Here is a 20,667-nt window from a genome sequence, read left to right as displayed (position 1 = left end):
TCTCCAGGAGAGGAGACAGGTCCTCATTAACTCTTTATAGCACCTTTTCGTTCTGGAATCCATGTAAAATGATAAACATCTATATATCTATATACAGTATTACACATCAAAAGATGATTTTCCATGAAAAAAAAAAAAAAAAGAATATGAAAATGTTAAATGTTCTATTATTATATATTCGATTTAATATGGTCTCTTTTACAATGAGTAGTTTGTGTAATTCAGAAGTAAAATACAATTAACATATTCATATACATTATTTAATTAATATAGCAATACAAAATAAAATTAACATATATTAATATACATCATTTAGTTAATATATTAATTAAAATAAATAAAATGTGTCTATTAGTATAAATCTTTCCTGTTTCAGTCATTTAAGCATCACATTTCCCCAATGAACATCAACAGGATAATCTTGTAAATCCATTTATTGTCTATTATTCCGAGCACAAGGATCATCATTGATGTTTTTGTATCTGAGCAAGATCTAAAAATAAATTGTATAAAATGCAGCCAATGCATCAATAATAAAGCTGTTCTGCAATTATCAGCACCTGCATTATGATGCCATGGGTTTAAATTACGGAGGGGCTATGGCAGAAACCCCACTGACAACAATTAGCATAAAAAAACATCCTACAATTTAAAGCCATGGGAGGGAATTATCAAAGGTTAACAGACTAAATATAACTAGCGTTATGTCCATAAAATCAAGGCGCTTTCTTGCTAAATCTGGGTACTGTAATTTACCCGATAATAGTATTATAAAATCTGGAACATTTCCACCTGGTAAGAGGGGCTTGTTTGCATTTTTTATTAGAAATTTAACTGAAAATTACGCATGATTTAAGTATCACATGTCAACAAAACAGTTTGTCTCATTGAATGGACAGTACATTTGCAATTAATCTGGATTGGATGGGGACCATCATTTGAAACATTAAGCAAATGTATTGTGTCCCCAGTTATATTAGTAAACTGTCTTCATGGAAAATATGGATACAATGCACATATGGTTGTATTAGACAAAAATGGTCAATAAAACGCTTGGGTAAATAAGTTAATCATATTAATTAGCTTATCTGAAACTGGAATTCTCAGCAGAATCAATGTAAATTGTGATTACCTGGAGTGAAATAAAAAAAAATATATATATAATAATAATTATGTCACGGTCCCTCCTGTGAGAGAGGTGAGAAGATCAGATAGACTTGCTGCACGTGAGGCTAACTGACAGGTCTCTCTGTTTTCCTCTATGTATGTTGTTGTTTGGCAGGATCTCACCTCTCCTTGGGTGCCGCTCGTTATCAGTGATGAGGCTTTATTTAGATCCGCCTCAAACTGCTGACCATGCGGTTGATAGTTTCTGCTTGGAGTTGCTAGTGCTGGTTTGTTTTGGATCTCCTGTTTCTAGGCCTCAGGGAGACGCAGGTTTCTTTATTCTGGAAGGAACCAGCTGTCTCATCCCCTGCTACCTATCCTAGGGCTCGTCAGTTTTAGCAGGGCTTTAGGTATCCGGTGTATGAGTATTTCCACCATCAGGATCTTCTCATACTGGCAGGAGTTAGGGAAAGGCCTAGGGATTACTAAGGAGGTTACCATCCCTCTTCCTTAGCTTTTGAGGCCTAGACTGTTGTCTATTCGTTGTGGTATATATTTGGTGTTTTCCCTTCCCCTTAAATCTGTGACAAATAATTAGAGATAAGCAAAGTTTAGAAAAAATTGTCACAAATCGTTATAAAGCAGGTATACCCAGGCTACTCTGCCTTAGGGTACGACCACACGGTACAGCTGTGTTGGGGGCAGGTTGCGGCTATGCTGCAGTGGAGAATAGCAGGGCCAATTAGCCCACAGCTGCCTTTAATTTAATAATGAAGACCGCAATGAATAGTCCTTTATTGTTAATGGCCATGCGGCATCTTTAAAGAGGGGCTGTTGCTTGTATGCGATTTGGCTGGTTAGGTTCTGGGGACTATATGCTGGCATACCCACTTTTCCAACCCCAGCGCTCTCCTGCCCTACAGGTGGGAGCCCTTCTTCTGCCACCTGCTTTTCCTCCTTTTCCACATCATATAATATCGATGAGAATATGTCATCAGGAACATCCAGCTCCTCCTCTCTCTGCATCTTGCTGACTTTACTAGGACATGGAGACTTTAAAAGATGATTTGGAAGAAGTAAAGCCAGCAAAAGATGAGGATGGTCATCATTAAGACCTCGCCTCCCTAAGAGGTGCAGACTGGATGTAATTGGTTGGCACGCTGGCACTGGAATAATAAAGGCTTCCATCTTATTGTTAATTAACTAAATTTCTTAGTTTATGGCAGTAAAAGTAGGAATAAGTAAATGTAGGAATAAATAAATAAATAAATAAAACTGATGCAGCACAAGTCACCCTGCACTTTCCCTGTACTTTCCCTGCAGTCACCCTGTACTTTCCCTGCAGTCACCCTGTACTTTCCCTCTCCAATATTCTTCTATAAATTATTTTCAGCAACACTGTCCCTAACGCATGAGCGCGTTAGGGACAGTGCTGAGTTCACAGGACAATGGCTGAGCTCACAGGACAATGGCGGAGAGCGTGCGGGATGAGGATTTTATAGGGCTGTGACATTACAGGGGATGGCTATCTGCGGATTGGCTGGCTTCAAAGCATTATGGGTTATCTCGCATTCCTGGGCTTCTTACTTTCGCTTGGTAAAATGTGCAGCCACCATTTTAGGAAAAACCGATTTGTTACCTCGAAGCGCAAGGAAATTTGGACTAATAATAATAATGTAGTCTGGATTAAAAGGGAAGCCCAGTTTTTTGGGTTTTTGAATTTGCACCCCAGCCTGGAATACCTGTGGTGAAATCCATACTCACCCTGTTGCTCCGTTCTGGCTCCCAGCCTGTCTTTACTGGTCTTCTGGCCTCCATCTGGCAATTTCCACACTGACGGAAACATATGGCCAGCAGCCAATGACTGCAGTGATGTGTCCCCAAGTGGCATGAGATATAACAGTGACAAGTCACTTGGGACATGTCACTGTTGAGGCCAGTCACTAAAAAAACTTAAGGTCTCATAGAGTTGATAATATATGCAGAGATTCTGCAGCATATTACAGCACCAGCACAGCAGTACAGGCCTGGTGCTTGATTGGGCTGCGCAGTACAGATAACTTCAGCCCTGTACTGTGCGAGCGCCAATTCCCGAAATGACGGCGCACACGTGAGAACAGAGGGCCAGGTGAGATTACATCGTCAGCCTCGCCCTGTCACTCACAACTGGGGAGGCGATGCTTTCCACGATACAGGGCAGAGCATTTGGTGAGACGAGGTGCAAGGGAGCTGCCCTCGTTGCACCAAAGAGCACATTTGAATATCAGAATGGGCATGATTTCTCAGCAACGGAGCCACAGATCTGGATGGAGACAGAAACATTTGAATCAGCGGGACAGACGAAATCTGACAGTGCTCATTGTTTAATACTAAGGTTTGTGCTGACAGACTCTCGGTAAACAGAATGACGTTACTGAGCGCCCCCTAGAGGTGGCTTCAGCAGGACAGCATTTTACCATTTACTATTTGGAGCACTGTATGAGGAAACTGCAAAGATATATTATATATGAAATTGATCAGCACAGAATGTTGGCACTGAATGTATAAAGATGTATGTACTGTATGATGTTAACAGGTGGACATTCACTTTATATTAGCTTGAATTAGTGTGAAGTTGAGGAATTAGAAGTTGTTATTTATCTTAGATTGAATTTACATATTATGGGGGTCATTTTTGAAGCTGAAATGCGCCTATATTAGGCGTATTTCAGGCGCAGATTGAGGCGCACCAGTTAGTTGAGCCGCAATCTGCGACTTTTCCCCGCTGATGCCAGGTCTAAAAAGCAGGCGTGGTGTGGACGGGGAAGAGGGCAGGTCAGCAGTCCCGTCTCATTTACCATTTTCTACGCCTGAAACAGGTCTAAATGTAAGACAGCTCGGAAGCTGTCTTACATTTAAAAGCAGCGGTGGATCCGCCGAAGTTAGGAAGAGGTTGGCGTCTCTTCATAATTTTGGTGGATCCACCGCCAGCGCAGGGGTTTATGTCTAAAACGCCAGTCTTAATAAATGACCCCCTATATTCTTTCCATGATTAATTCTACTGTGTATCAAGTGGATATAAATCTGCATCATGTGATGGACCCACTGGTTCAAGTCTCATCAGAAGACACAGGTCTGATATCTGTAGCGTAAAGGAACATCCACAAGGGATCGAAGTGCAGGGGCCTTGTCACCGCTGATTTGTAGCATTTTACAGTACTACTGAAGTGGATGAGGACTTAAAGGGTCCCTAACTTTTCACTAAACTTTTGATACGTCATAGAGACATATCAAAAATCTAGATCAGTGGGGGTCTGAGCACTGTGACCCCCACGATCACTAGAACGAAGGGAGAGAAGTGCACGCATAGGACCCTCTATCTCCTCACTCCATGAGACGAGCTCCATAGAGGTCTGTGCGTCAATCTCGATTGCGTGCTTAGCAGCGACAAGAGAGAGCGTGCCATGCGTGTGCTTCTCTCCCCTCATTCTAGGGATAGGGGAGGGTCTCAGTGCTCAAACCTCCACCAATCAAAACTGTCTCTATGACATATCAAAAGTTTTGTGAAAAGCTAGTCCGCCTTGAAAATATTTCATCCATGTGAAGAAAATCTGTGGCGCAAACTGACCTGTGCTGCAAATTTGAAATCCACAGCATAAGCTGACCCTGTGAGACAAATCCACAGCAAAATACGCAAGTAACACATATTTCGCTCTCAAAATTATGTAGCCACTTATCAATCTATTCAAAACCGCGGCAGGTAGGGTGGCCACTCGCTTCACCCCAAAAAGCAGGACATTCCAGGTCACACCCCCGGCTCCTCTAAGCTATGCCCCCTGACTCCGCTAAGCCATGCCCCTGTTGTGGCAAACCTCCAAAAAAATAAATAAAAGGAACTGAAAGACCGTTAGGTGAGCTGCAGGCGGGCAGGAGTGCTTCTCTCACCCTCAGTTAGCCCCAGAGAGCCATGTCATGTAGGCCGGACTGACTGGGGGTCAGAGAAGCCTCAGTGAGTCACTGTCACAAGCAGACAGCTGAGAAGCTCTGACAGAGGCCTTTCAGAACCTCCTCCTTGAGTTCTCTTTGTTGTGCTGTTCAGTTCCTCATCTCGTTAGCCTCTCTCAGCTGTCATGGAGTTGGACTGATTGCATCCCTTTAAATTCCGCCCCATAATGCATTACTGGGCGGCTTATACTTCTTCCTGGAGTGTGTGTGCATGCTGATCTTGTTTCCCAGTCTGCTACAAAAGTTAAGTGCTGAACATTTATCTGTTATTTTCTGTTTGCTGGATCCCAGGTGACCCTGACTCCCTCCTTGTCTGGTGTAGGGAGCCGGTGGTAGTGTCCCCTCACTATTGTAGGATGTTCAGGGGTTATATAGTCGAGGTACGTGGCTATGCAACCTTCCACCTCTGGGATCTTTGCATAGGCTGAGCAGCCAGGGAAAGTCTCAGGTCTTGTGCAGGGGTCTCCCTTTTAGTTCCTTAGCTTTGGATCCACTCAGTCATATATGCATGTTGCTTTGTCTTGTTTCCTGTACACCGTCCGTGACAGTCACTTTGTGGCTGCAGCTAAGCATAATGTTGCTGTCTGAACATGAGCTATTGAAAAGGAGGACATCCAAGCGTCCGTCCAGGCCCTGCACCAGACAGAGGACAGGGAGCCAAAAAAACAGACTGTCTGGCCACCCTCCCGGCAGCCGTATCAGTGCCACCACATGTGACACTAGTCCCTAATGCAGAAACACTAGACAGCATCCAGTTTTATAAGGAAAATCAAGAATCAGCACTCACATCGTCCAGGCAAAACATTTAGGGGAAGACTTATCAAAGACCAGCGTTTTACGCTGGTGTTTGAAATCCCCTGCGTTGCCGGAGGGGGCGCCTAATTTACGATGAGGTGCAATACCTCACGTAGGGGGAAGTTCATAGAGCTCCGCAATCAACGGTCCTTCTGTTACTTCTGCTAGAATTGTTTGATAACACTTAACTAAACATCATCATTCTCTTTAGGGCTCATGCACACGACCGTATGTATTTTGCAGTCTGCAAAAAATACAGATGATGTCCGTGTGCATTCCATATTTTGCGGAACAGAACAGCCGGCCCCTAAAAAAACTGTATTATCCTTGTCCGTAATGCGGACAATAATAGGACATGTTCTATTTTTTGGCGGAACGGAAATACCGACATATGGAAATGGAATGCACACAGAGTAACTTTCGTTTCAATGGGTCCCCCAAAAAAACTGATGGTTCCACATACGGTCCTCAAAAAAATAAAAATAACAGACCCGACACGGAAAAAAAATAAGTTTGTGTGCATGAGCCCTTATCGATAGGATGTTGACAGGGGTAATGGTAATGCCTAGCTGTCTTGCATTTCCTGGAGGAATAACAGAGGAACAGCACAATGCAGAGTTGTTATTTGAAAATTTACTAAAACAGACATTCAGGAGAAGTGACAGCTTTTGTCATCTATAAGGGCAAGGGTACGTAAATCACAATTACCCCCTATAGTACTAAAGGAGCAAAACTGAATTTCTATAAAAATGTACAAGATTCAAATGATCCTACACCATTTTCAATCATGGTTGATGTCCATGTCATAAATATGAGACATGTACGTCCTGTCCTGTAATAGATTCATACCTGGGCCTCCGCCATGACGTGCTCCATATTGCGCTGAGCATTAATGGCTTATTAAACAAAGCTAATAGGGAAAGAGTTCAGACCCTTTTATCACAATTAGTGGCATGTCTCAAGTATTCCTATTAGACCAATATAAACAGCAGGCGCAGGACGTGCCCAAGGTGCATTTTAATTGCAAAATCTGCAAACACATAAATCACTATTTTATGGCTGTGTTACTGTAGGCCAGATGTAACATTACATAAAATTATTAGGAAGTACAGGGCAGAAAAGTCTCTCCAGGCGTTTACCACACTAAGAGAAGGTGCCCTGGAAATATATCAAAGGTATAGTAGCCAATTGTCTCAAATTTACCAGGATTAAAGGGGTTTTGCCGGTGTTTAATACAGATGACCTTTGTATAGTGGCCCATGGTATGGTGGCTGCGCTTGGTATTGAGGCTCAGCCCCATTCACTTGAATGGGACTGAGCTTCGCCTAGGCTATGTGAACGATCCATGAACATGACATCACTGGTACTCCGTGGTCTGTTTAAATCAGTAGGGGTGCCAGGGATTGGACCCCTGCCAATCTCATATCGATGACCTATCCTGAATATAGGCAATCAAAATATCGGACAACCCGTTTAAGGCTGAGTTCACACTTCAGTTATTTCCATCAGTTATTGTGAGCCAAAACCAGTAGTGAAGCCTCCACAGAGATCAGGTGTAATGGAAAGATTCGCTCCTGTTCTGTGTTTTTGACCCGCACCTGGTTTTGGCTCACAATAATTAATGGAAATAACTGACCAAAAACTAAAATGTGAACTCAGCCTAAGGCCTCATGCACACGAACGTTGTTCTGGTCCGCATACGAGCCGCAGTTTTTGCGGCTCGGGTGCAGACCCATTCACTTCAATGGGGCCGCAAAAGATGCAGACAGCACATCCGTTGCTCCGTTCCGTAGGCCCGCAAAAAAAATATAGCATGTCCTGTTCTTGTCCGTTTTCGGACAAGAATAGGCATTTCTACAATGGGCCGCCTGTTCCGTTATGCAAATTGCGGAAGGCAAACGGAATGGTCGTGTGCATGAGGCCTAACCCAAATTTACATAGAAAATTTTGGAAACTTGACTTGTCCTAGCTTGAAAGTGGGTTTATATAGAAGTCTGCGTTCCTGGATGGGCGAAATGCCACTAATTTACCAAAACAAATGTTGGTAGGTATGCCACTGGGGTACAGGTACTTCTCCCTAGCTGGTCACACCCAACATACAATGGCCTGCAATAATAACATGAGGAAACTGGTCACCACAAGAGTGCAGAGATCTAGTCTGGTCATACGTGGTGGAGGAACCAGTTGCTAGGCTGACACACATACTCATTTGGAATTTATTTAGCAATTTACTCCTCATTCACAGGTCTATAGGCCTCTAACTAGCGGCATAGCTATAGAAGGTGCAGAGGTAGTAGTCACACCCAGATCCTGGTGCCCGAGGAGTCCCAATGGCTCACATAAGAAGGCACCAGGATTATAAATGACATTTATCACTAGATAAATGTGGGGGGAGCCATTACAAATGATGTACTGGAGCTCAAGAGCCTTACTCTGCTCCAGAAAGTGTAGTAGAACTACAACAGGAAACAATGATTTATTTTGTAGGTTGGGAAACAGCAAACTTCTCCTTAAAAATCTTGCACACGGAGAGCGTTTTTGATGAATGTCCATCAAAAAGTGCGGTCAGAAGAGTTAGACACAAAAGTTTTTTTTATTCCAATTACAATATGTGAAAAACAAACCATGGATGACAACTGCTGAAGCAAAAAAATCTGGAATGCAAATCTCGGGTTCTTTCTAAAATCACAGATGGCAAAGCAAGAAAATTTAGTGATATTCATCTCAGTATGGAAATGACTGACTCCAAACTACCATCTGCATGTAGTCTACAGGATGGAATATTTATTCGGAGCCTGAAGAAAATCAGATCCATGTTAAAGGGGTCGTCCCATTACAAGAACAGGATATGGGATAAGTGTCTGATCAGCCTGGGTACAAGTGCTGGGGACCCCTCTGATGACAAGTCCATGTTCCCATATTTGAAAAGAATGGATGCAGGGGGGAATGGGAACTTAAGGTGGCCCTGGAAAAAATATGAAAAGTGTCCCCATTTTGTAGTCGGGTCCAAATTGATGGAAGGCAGGGCCAGCAATACCATATTGTGGCACATTATACCGCCCCACAGAGCCAAACACCACAGTCCATCACAAAATACTGCCAGCAGCACAAAATACGTCCACTGGCTGGACATGAGGGGGGCCCAGGCAGCCCCCTGGGCATCGGCCCACCAAGAAATTTCCCAGTAAGGTCTACGGCCAATTCGCCCCTCATTGGAGGAAACATATGAACACTGAACATAGCTGAGTGCTTGTCTGCGGCTATCTCCGGCAGTCCTAGAGAGTTGAATGGAGCGGTGGACATGCATGCATCAACAGAAATGGAAAACATGGGCATCCATTCTTGTGAGTGGCAGGGGCCCCAGCAACTGGACCCCAACTCATCAGGCACTTATTATTATTATTATTAGTAATTATTATTAATTTGTTGTGATGGGACAACCCCAAGTTGTAAGATTTGGTTTGAAGGGAGATTGTCATTAGGACAAACCCTTCAAAGTCTACAATCTATATATACAAGAAAAATAAGACAGGACCCCAATGTATGGTGAACAGGGTGTTATTCCTCTGCAACATTTCAGCCCAGCACAATGAGGCCTTTGTCAAGTGGGAATAAACCGGGTCCAACACCCTGTTCACCGTACATTGGGGTCCTGCCTCATTTTTCTTGTTTGGATCTCATAGTGGACCCTGAGCCTAGGCCTCCGGAGGGATTGCACCCCACTTATTCAGTGACTGTGCTGCTGTTTTCTCTTGCTTAGCATATGTTTATCTATCTATCAATTTAGGCTACTTTCACACTGGCGTTTTGGCATTCAGGTTGTGAGATCCGTTCAGGGCTCTCACAAGCGGTCCAAAACGGATCAGTTTTGCCCTTAATGCATTCTGAATGGAAAAGGATCCGCTCAGCATGCATCAGTTTGGCTCCGTTTCGCCTCCATTCCGCTTTGGAGACGGACACCAAAACGTGTTTGTTTGTTTTTTTACACAATAAAAGCCCACAGAGCTATGGGGACTGGGTATTACGGATGTGCTAGCAGCCACCTAGCAACCCATATCCTCAGCACTATACACAAAATCCTGGTGACAGGTTCCCTTTAAGTGGAGTGCGTGTCTGCCACTCCATTCAAATGGAGAACATGGGCCCCTGTTCTTCTGAAAGGCAAGGGCCCCAGCGGCTGAACTCCAACTGATCAGGCACTTATCCCCTATCCTGTGGTAGTGGCTTCCTCTCCTTCCTACTCAGAACACATGCTTACTCCGCCGAGCTGGCAGGCATGTGTGTGTCGGGGTCCTGCTCGTACAGCAAATTCTAGATGCGCAATGAGTGGATTTGAAAATCTGCAATATGCTCTGAAACACAGATTGTTTCCCAATATCTATCTATCTATCTACATATCTATCTATGTTCATATCTATCTGTCTGTCTATCTATCGATCTTAGTCACTTACATAGCGCTGACATATTCTATTTATCTATCTTCTATATAGTTATCTGTCTGTCTATCTACCTACCTATATATCTGTGTCTGTCTGTCGGTCTGTCGATTTATCTCCTATCGATCTATCTATCTATGGAGAAATGTGCCACGTCTGGATGTGGACAACATATTGCGCAGCACTGATCACATAGGTCCTTGTCCCCTATAGTGCTCACAATGTGACCTCCACACACGTGCACATGGTATTTGTGGACATTCTGCCCAAGAAAGTACCTATGCTGCCATGTACCCGGGATGCCAGGTCCTCCTGTGTAAAATCTGCAATAACAGTATCTGGGCAGTATCCCATTTGCTACAATCTGCCAGGGCTGAGGCTTGGTACGTGGTTTGCTGTATGCCACGCAGGGTAACGGTGAATCACTGCCAAACACAAAGTGCAGGCGCTGCTCCAGATAACATAGAAAGCGGCGACGTTCTGACAATAGATTCAGAGCGGTGACTCAGTTTATGAGTAGGTAGCCCTCCCTGTGACTCAGACAAAATGTCTGGCGTGGAGGAGGCATACAAATGAGCTAGCTGGTTAAAGAATATTTCATTTCAGCAACAAAAGTCATGAATTTCTGGCAGAGAGTCCCCCGCAATGAGAAGCCAATGCAATTTACATTATTTCAGGGATATGCATCAAAGGAAAGGGTAAAAACTGATGATAAGTTGGCAAAATATTGTAATGAAGCCATAGTGAGGTCACCGTGCTATAAAAGTGACATCTCAGTACATTATAGCACGCGTGGTGCACAAATAATAACGAGATATTATGGGGCACATTTATTAAGACCGGCATTTTAGACGCCGGTCTTAATAAAGCCCCGTCGCTGGCGATGGATCCTGGCGCGCCGGTCTCTCCATAACTTCGGTGCATCCAGCGCCAGTTCTAAATGTAAGACCTATTCTGAGCTGTCTTATATTTAGACCTTTATCTACGCCTGAAACAGGCGTAGAAAATGATAAATGAGACAGACCTGCCGGCCCTTCCCCGTCCACGTCACGCCCACTTATTTAGACCTGGCATGAGCCGGGCGAAGTTTCAGATTGCGGCACAACTAGCTGTAATTTAGGCATATTTCAGAATGATAAATTACACCCTATGTATCCATAGTATACAACTATTTAGCTTCTAGAGCTTAACATAAATAATCCTCTAATATTATAATTCCGTCTGCCACAAACCCCTCTATAGGCATCTACCATATTTTTTCGCATTTAAAAGTGGGGGGGGAAATAGCAGTGCGTCCTATGGGGTGAATGCTGCTGATTTTGCTGTATTTTCAATGAGCTGTGAGGGAGGAGAGGCTGTGAGGGAGGAGGGGCTGGGGGCCTCCTCCCTCCTCTCTGCTACCTACCGAGCGCTTGTAGTTGTAAGTAGCGCTGATTATGCGATTACCGGTATATACATAAATAACTATTACAGAATACAGATACGATTATACAGTGAGCGGGGCCCGTGTAGTAGAATACAGTCCCTGCATGGGCCCCGCTGTCATTATAAAAGCAGATGCGACCCCCACCCCTTGTATTCACTACAGGGACACTGTTATGGAGGGGATCTGTGGATGACACATAGCATAAGATGCTATATATGTGTCATCCACAGATCCCCCCCATAACAGTGTCATACACAGATCCCCATAACAGTGCCATCCAGAGACCCCAATAAGAGCCACCCACAGATCCCCCATAAGTGTCACCCACAGATCCCGCATAACAGTGCGTCACCCACAGATCCCCCATAACAGTGCATCACCCACAGATCCCCCATAACAGTGCGTCACCCACAGATTCCCCATAACAGTTCGCCATCTACAGATCCCCTATAACAGTGCGCCATCCACAGACCACAATTAGTTTAAAACCCACCAAAAGCACACCTATTGGTTCAAAATATTATTTTTCTTATTTTCCTCCTCAAAAACCTAGGTGCGTCTTATGGGCCGGTGCGTCTTATAGGGCGAAAAATACGGTATGTATCTAATCTCATATCTAACCATCCCTATTAGCAAATATCAAATATATCTCAATTTTATCTCTCTCTCTCTCTCTCTATAAAAGAAAAAATGGCGGCACTGGCTAATATCAGAAGAAATAGGTGCACGTTCCTGGGGAATCGACTTCCTACCCCACCGCTTGATAAAGGCTCATTCCAGAGCCGAAACGTTGCACCGGAGTGCCGTCCATTTTCTCTATATATATATATATATATATATATATATATAGTATAGTGGGGTTTCGCTCTGGTAGACAGAATTAGAGGACGCAGTATAGATAGATGCAACAAGTTCTTTGGGGCAAACAGTTCAGTGTTTTATTCACACTTTAGGCAAGTGACAAAACAAGCAGTCAAAAAATTCACCTTGCAGTGTTTGTGGTAATTCACACCATGCGGCAAATCTGCCTCATAGTCCTTGACCATAGCAGCACCAACCTGTTTTCATACCAAACAGGTAGCAAGCCTTTATCCAGACACAAGGCTCCCAGATCCCAACACAGAGACCTCGCTTCTGAGCCCAGCTGCTTATTTAAGGATAGCCAGGTGCTGCCAAAACCCAGACCGGCACTTAAAATCCGGTCCGGTATTTGACCTCACCTGGCTGTAAATCAGCCCAGCAGCACATACTGGGAGGGAAATACCTGTTTTCCCAGACCAAACCTCTAATTGTGTCACATACCCCCCCTTTGTTCAACCCTGAGGGGAGAGACACTCCACAATACCAAATGGCCACCAAAGACTGCAGTGAGAGTCCACAAACTATCTCACTCCTGGTGCCAAATCGTTACCGGAGCTAAGACAGAGTAAGGTATCAAAATCCAATCCAAGTAAAGAGATCAGCAATGTCAATGATTAAAGGGACACTGACAGGACCAATAAGCATATTGAGGTATATATATATGGCAGTACAGGTCTTATAATGGGTATTACAATCATATAAGTATCCCCCCTGTCCACATTATACATACAGTAAACTTAAGTTTTATAACCTGCTCCAACGGTCTTCAATCTGCCCAAGGGGCGGCGTTTCACCTCTCTTGCGCCCAGCCAGCCTCCCCCAACTGTCGCTTTGAAGCGCCGCCCAGCTCATGAATATTCAGTTTGCTGGGCGGCTTCTGCGGTCCCCGCTCTGAAGCGCTGCGCTTAACAGTGCCCGGCGCATGCGCCGGATCTTGTGAAGTCGGGTACAGTAAGCGCCGCCCAGCTCATCAATATTCACTTCGCTGGGCGGCGCTTACTGTCCCCGACTTCACAAGATCCGGCGCATGCGCGGGGCACTGTTAAGCGCAGCGCTTCAGAGCGGGGACCGCAGAAGCCGCCCAGCAAACTGAATATTCATGAGCTGGGCGGCGCTTCAAAGCGGCAGTTGGGGGAGGCTGGCTGGGCGCAAGAGAGGTGAAACGCCGCCCCTTGGGCAGATTGAAGACCGTTGGAGCAGGTTATAAAACTTAAGTTTACTGTATGTATAATGTGGACAGGGGGGATACTTATATGATTGTAATACCCATTATAAGACCTGTACTGCCATATATATACCTCAATATGCTTATTGGCCCTGACAGTGTCCCATTAAAGCTAAAGTTACTGATTAGTTTATAAATGTGCTCCTGTGAGCGGCGTGGGTGGCCCTGTATATTCTAACCCCCAGGCAAGCGTCCCTGTCACCATGGGAACGCCTGGGGGTTAGAATATTATCGGGTTAGAATATACCATCGGATTTGAGAAAGAAATCAGTGAGAGCGTGAAAACTCAGATCCGATGGTATATTCTAACCCCCATGGGAACGCCTGGGGGTTAGAATATGATCAGATCTTCTGAGTTACTCAGTGGCCTGACTGGAGCCTCCCCAGCCTCTGTGTCGGCCCGGCCCTGCGTGCGCCCTGCTCCAGTCCTGCGTGCGGCTCGGGCCTGGCTGCCTGTGTGTAGTGTGTGAAAATAAAAAATAAATCAACAGAAGACGGCCCCCAGTGGCGTAGGGCCCCATAGCCACTGCTATGGTTGCTATGGCGATCCCTACGCCACTGGTTACGACCACACTGTAATCCAGCAGAGGTGGTCGTGTTTGCACACAAAAGGAAAAAGCGCCAGCCTATGTGCGCTCCCACAGTCCCGGCCACCAGGAAGGCTGATGGCTATACCTATAGTGTGGAAGCACGACCACCGCTGTTGGATTGTAGAGTGATCTTAACCATGGAAATGAGCAGTGTATAATGTGATGGACAAACAAATCAAGCCAGCAAAGGAGGCAATATGGACAATCACAATACATTAGTAAGTGCCTTGTATTAACTTTTTTTACATAATAAATGCCATTTGCTGAAGTGAGACACCCCTTTATCTATGCGTTATCAACACTATGCCAGCTAATGCAAACAGAGCAAGACAACAGATGTAAATGGGAAACACACTGTTGTTTCATCCTTTACATGTAGATTCTTACCCTCATATGCTAAAGGAAGCGTGTCACCAGACAGATAACTAAATTAGTATTATAGGACTCAGCAAGAGTGGAACCTCCAATGCCACAACCAGTCTGACACTGACTAACCAGGGCACAGAGTCTAATGAACACCAAAGTTATTCACCATTTAAGAGGTTTTCCCATCACTCGGATATGCCATCACTTACTGGTTGTGCTCCGACGGCTGGGACATGCCCCAATCCTTAGAATAAGTTGTGCTGCAGTTTGCTGCACTGAGTACTGCTATACAGGGGGAAACTGGAGGGGCTGCATAGTTAAAGGGGTTGTCCAGGGTTTTGATACAGATGCCATATCCTGAGGATAGGCCATCAATATCGAAATTCTGGACATCCTCTTTAAATCTGCAGTCCCTCCAGACATTTCCCTGTACACCAGTACCCCGATCATCCACTGCACAGTAACCTGCAACCCAATTCATTCTAAGGATCAGGGCAGGTCCCAATCGTCAGAACAAAAGCAATAAGAAATGGATGTCATTTCCTAGTGTTGGGAAAATGCTTTAACCCCTACAGATAAGCACAGTCTACAAATTCTGACAAATATTATTTTATCATAATATTAAGTTCTGATCATCCAGCATCGTCAAAACCTCTGAGGTGTTGGACTATTGGAATTTGGACAACTTGATGGTCCTTTAGTAGCTAATGTAGGTTCTTATATGGGGCCTACATAAATAATTACACTATGAATTAAACGAACTGTATGTATGGATTGTGCATGTGTACGCTACCTTACATCTGGCATTAGAGGCGGAGCTTGCTAAAAAGCTCATTTTTATAACCTCTTCCCAGAATTCCAGAGGAGCCTTACCTGACCGATAAGACTCCTTGCGTGGTTTAGACACTCTCCATAAGGTTCCTCTAAATCCTGACCTAGGCCTCTCAGCCATTTAGGTCAGTACTCTCTGCTCTGCACTGATGAGGGGCAATCACCCCAAAACAGCTGTCTGCAGATGAGATGCTGGCTTAGTTGTTACCCAAGTCATGTCTCAAGGTCGAAAATTAACTTATAGGAGCTTACATCGGGTGGTATTAGAAGCAGAGCTTGCCAAAAGCTCATTTTCATCTCTTTCTTCCCAGAATTCCAGAGGAGCATTGCTTGTACTATAAGACTCTACGATCTGTTATGGTGCTCTTCATAAGATGATATAGTATCCCCCAAATATGTATCTGATCATGAGATCACTCACATGGTACACATAATACAGTTACAAATATAGGGAGTGTCTCCATGTCATCCAGTATCAATGCATAGTGACTGTACCAGAGCTGGATTGGATATGACAATCCGGGATACTTAGATATCCCCACGGCTGGCAGTCAGTAGATTATCTTCTAGTGAACCTTATATGACCCGCCACTTCTAGTCTGTTTGCTGCGGATCATTTATTCTGTATACATTCAATAGGTACTGTAAGCAGCAGCTACAGCATAGCCACATTTGGCACAGCTTGCCTTTTTCTTTAAAAAATGCTTTCAGAAAAATTGCTTTATTCCAGACAAAAGTGAAAATTAGCCCGAATGTTTCAAACACTTTCATACAATAATTTGAGTAGAAATAAAGGCATAAACTGTGTGCACTTGATTTAAGAAGAAATAAATGGCAATAAAAAAAATCCTGTTTGGGCCACATGTGCGGCTTCATGTTCGGCAAGTGGGCCTTGTGACGACCTGGGTTACATTGTAGTTCTATTCGTGATTTTTTTTTTAAGTAGTTGCATCTGCATGTGATCAACAGGCTGGCATGAAAATAAGCCACAGAGCACCAAACGCCCAAATGTAAAACGTGACAAATGTAACAAATGATTCATTTATTGCTATAAAATATTTTCCAAAAATCTACCACAAACGAAAATAGATTAACACAAAGTAAACCATATGGGCCACTGGGCTTTCCCCCGAAATGTTTGTGTACCCCTAACCCCATTAGGCACACCAGCATATATCACCCCTAGTCTCTGTGAGGCAATTATTGGGTATACATAACATAAGGTTGATCCAGGAGCTTATCAGGCAAGAAAAATCTATCAATCTATCTGCCTGTCTAATCTATGTTTTCTGCTTTGCAAAGATGAGGCAGATATGGTCTTCAAGAGCATCTTGAGGAAAGTGGTCCTGAGTGCTTTAACCTTTAAAAGGGTTTTCTGAGAATTTCATACTGATGACCTATCCTCTTGATAGGTCATGAGCATCTGATTGGTGGGTGCCAGACATCCAGGGCCCCAGTCAATCAGCTGTTTGAGAAGGCACTTGTGCTCACAGTAGCATTGTAGTCTTCTCTCTACTCACCAAGCACAGCGCCATACATTGTATAGTGACTGTGCTTGGTATTGCAGCTCGGCCCCATTTCACTTCAATGGGGCTGAGCTGCACCAAGGCCATGTGATTGATGAACGTGACGTCACATGGCCTAGGCTAAGCTGCGAGAATGCCTTCCTAAATAGCTGATTAGCGGGGGTCCCTGGTGTCAGACCTTACTGATCAGATACTGATGATCTTGGGTCAACAGTATAAAAGTCTCGGTAACCCCTTTAATTTAATCTAGGATTTTGGAGGAAAATTATTTCAGGTGGATACGGAAGAAACACAAAAATCAAAACTATTTTTTTTCTCAGTTTTGCTCCAAATACCCTTAAAGGTTTATTTGGCGGTATAACATTTTTTAGATAAGGTGTGAAAAAAAACAAAAAACAAAAACAAAGAAGCATTACTCACCTCACTGATCGCACACTGCTCTCCTCTGCCTGTTCCAGGCTCAACACACAGGAAATGACAGGAAAGGGCTGCTCAGCCAATCACTGGATGAGATTGGCTACCACTGCGCCCAATATTGGTTGAGCCTCGACCAGGAAAAGGAGAGCGGCAGAGACCCAGTAAGCATTGAAATATTAGTGGCAGAGGATCAGCAAGGTGAGTAACGTTTATTATACATTTTTACACAATTCTTCTTCATATACAAAAAATATTTTCCCACTGCACAACCCCTTCAAAGAAGGAGGTACACATTAAAATAGAAGGACATCAGTTGTCTATGATTTTGGTTAGCACAATTATAATGTTTGCGTTCCCTCCATAGTAATAGACTGGTTTCCAGTTTCTGCAGGTGATATATAATTTGTATTATTCGTCTGCTCCGTGTTACCAGCACAATGCTCTGGGGACATAAACTATTATTCATTCTACAAGAAGTTCAGGCTAATATACCGGGGGGATAATGCATTTGGAATCATAATATTGAGATTTATTTTTTCATGCAACCTACTAAATAAATAATACATAAAACACATTAGAGTAGTGGGAAGAGTCCCTACAACATATCTGGAATTTCAATCACATCACCACAATAGTGGGTAATGGGTGTTTCCAAACTGCTAAAGAAATGATGGGGGATCTGTTACTGCTGCATAAATCTGCATACAATGATACAGTGTATACTGTATATTGAAGTAAAACCTGCGGCACACAGCTTTAATACTGACGCATTTCAGGGTCTGCATTACAGCAGCAATACCCGGACACATGCATATCAACTGAACTGTGCTTCAATCACCATAGAACCCTATGGGTTGACCTGTAGTCAGACTTAACTTCAGTTCTTTTGAAGAGTAAAGTCATCATCCTGGCCCTAAATCTCAGAGTGGCTTGCTGGTGCCTCCATGTGACACCAGCAATCAGGAAACATGCACACCAGGCCCTTCCCAGCTACACCTCTGCTTATGGGCATCTAAGTTCAGTTCATCAAAACTGTGGTCAATACAGGCTTTGTCGTCATGCTACAGACCTAAAAATGTGGCCGTATTGCTGTCTTGTGACATATATACTGTACAGCTACATATACTGTGTATAGCATGCCCTTTTACTGGCCTGACTTTATTAAGGGTCTTGGTCTGCTGCAATCAAGCTTTCAGTGCAAATTTGGTATCTATTAATTGATTTTATGGATGGCGCATGTCGAAGCCAAGGAGGGCGAGTGGTTTCGGGGTCAAAGCAAGGAGTAGTACCAAAGAGTAGTCGAAAGCCAAACATAATTTGGGGGCACAAAGTTGCTCAGGTCAAATCCAGACATCCAGGCAAGGTACAGACGGGTCAAACAGGTAGCGTGATCCGTTAAAATCCAGGGTCAAACCAGATTATAGCATGTACAGGGAAAGTAGTGTATAATACTAGGTATACAGTATTATAGGGGGTTTTCCATCAGGATAGGTCATCAACATCTTATCAAGGAAGTTTGACTCCAAACACAATGATCAGCTATTTGAAGAGGATGTGGTGCTCTGGTGAGTGCTGCGGCCTCCTCAGAGCTCAGACCCCCCTTATTCGTCAATATTTAGGAAGGAAATGAAAAAAACGGATATCAGACACATTTGGTGCCACTTATCTAGAAGGGACACAACAGCATTAGACATGTTAACCAGATGGGTTCTTGATGGGAGGTGTCAGGGGCAGTCCCCACAGACATGAAATTGTCGGCTGATCCCATTGACATTGGCAGGAACCACTGAACAAAATAATGGTGTCAAAATATGCTTTATTAGAATCTTTAATCCAAAAACACTTGGCTGTATTACACCAACAGATTATTTGACCGATATCTGTCCAATCAGACCAACAGTTGGTGTGTATAGCAAAATAACTGTGTGTGTAAACGGCCATCTGACCAATGATTGGCCAGAAAATCTCTAAGATAATCAGTTGGTGTAATACAGCCCTAAGTCTCATGTTTACTGAAGGCTGAATAAATGTCCCTCAACTCAAGAACTTTGAATCGAGCTGTAGAGGAGAGCCAATGCATAAAGCGCCTCTCGCTCTGAAGGGCTCAATGCAACCACGTGGTCGTCAAGTCAAGGTTTCATGCTACATTTTGCACGGACAAGGAAGCATGTGGGAAAAGGCCCTCATACACATTAGTGTATTGTTGGCCAAACTGCTAAAACTCTTTTGTGTATTGGGAGCTCCCAACCCTTTCCTGACAGAGGATGTCGGGGCAGAGGAGGATCGGGCAAACTGAATTTTTTTGCCTTTTGTTCTCCCAGGAGATAAGCCACTGTAAAAAGGGTCTGCCAGCGGCTTTCTCCCCCCTTTCCATTGACAACACATATACACTCAGCTGAACTGAAGGTGTATGTATGGAAGAGTCAGGAGAGACAACCATTGGCCAAATGTTCATTCTACAGCTGTTGGCTGTGTATGGCCACCTTAAAGAGGACCTTTCATTACAATAACAAATCTAAACTAAGTATGCTGACATGGAGAGCGGCGCCCAGGGATCTCCCTGCACTTACTATTATCCCTGGGCGCTGCTCTGTTCTCCCAGTATAGGCTCCGGTATCTTCAGCTTTTCGGCTCAACTGGGAGGAGCCTGCTCTTGTTCTCCTGGGCGTCTCCCCTTCTCCCAGGCTGTAGTGCTGTCCAATCACAGCGCTCAGCTCATAACCTGAGACCAAATACATGCAGTCGTGTATAAGAGGCCTGGGAGAAGGAGACGCCCAGGAGATTTAGAGCAGGCTCCTCCCAGTTGAGGCAAAAATCTGAAGATACCAGAGCCTATACCGGGAGAACGGAGCGGCGCCCAGGGATAATAGTAAGTGCAGGGAAAGCCCTGGGCGCCGTTCTCCATGTCAGCATACTTAGTTTAGATTTTTTATTGTAATGAAAGGTCCTCTTTAAGGCCTCATATACACGACTGCATGTATTTTGCGGTCTGCAAATTGCGGATCGGCAAAATACGGATACCGTCCATGTAGCATCTGCATTTTTATGAAGCCATTGACATCAATGCGTCTACAGTCTGCACTCTGCAGTGATATAGGGCATG

At 44.1% G+C, this 20,667-nt stretch overlaps 1 protein-coding gene across 1 annotated transcript in view; it reads right to left on the bottom strand.

Moving 5' to 3' along the window:
- Positions 1-20,667, bottom strand: part of MORN1 (MORN repeat containing 1) — a 436,773-nt gene that overhangs the window by 245,777 nt on the left and 170,329 nt on the right. The gene's annotated exons all lie outside the window — the stretch shown is intronic.

This window comes from Bufo gargarizans, chromosome 2, assembly GCF_014858855.1.
Source record: "Bufo gargarizans isolate SCDJY-AF-19 chromosome 2, ASM1485885v1, whole genome shotgun sequence".
NCBI classification, from domain to species: domain Eukaryota; kingdom Metazoa; phylum Chordata; class Amphibia; order Anura; family Bufonidae; genus Bufo; species Bufo gargarizans.
The sequence above is the reverse complement of the archived record's forward strand: the minus strand, read 5'-3'. Positions and strand labels throughout refer to the sequence as shown.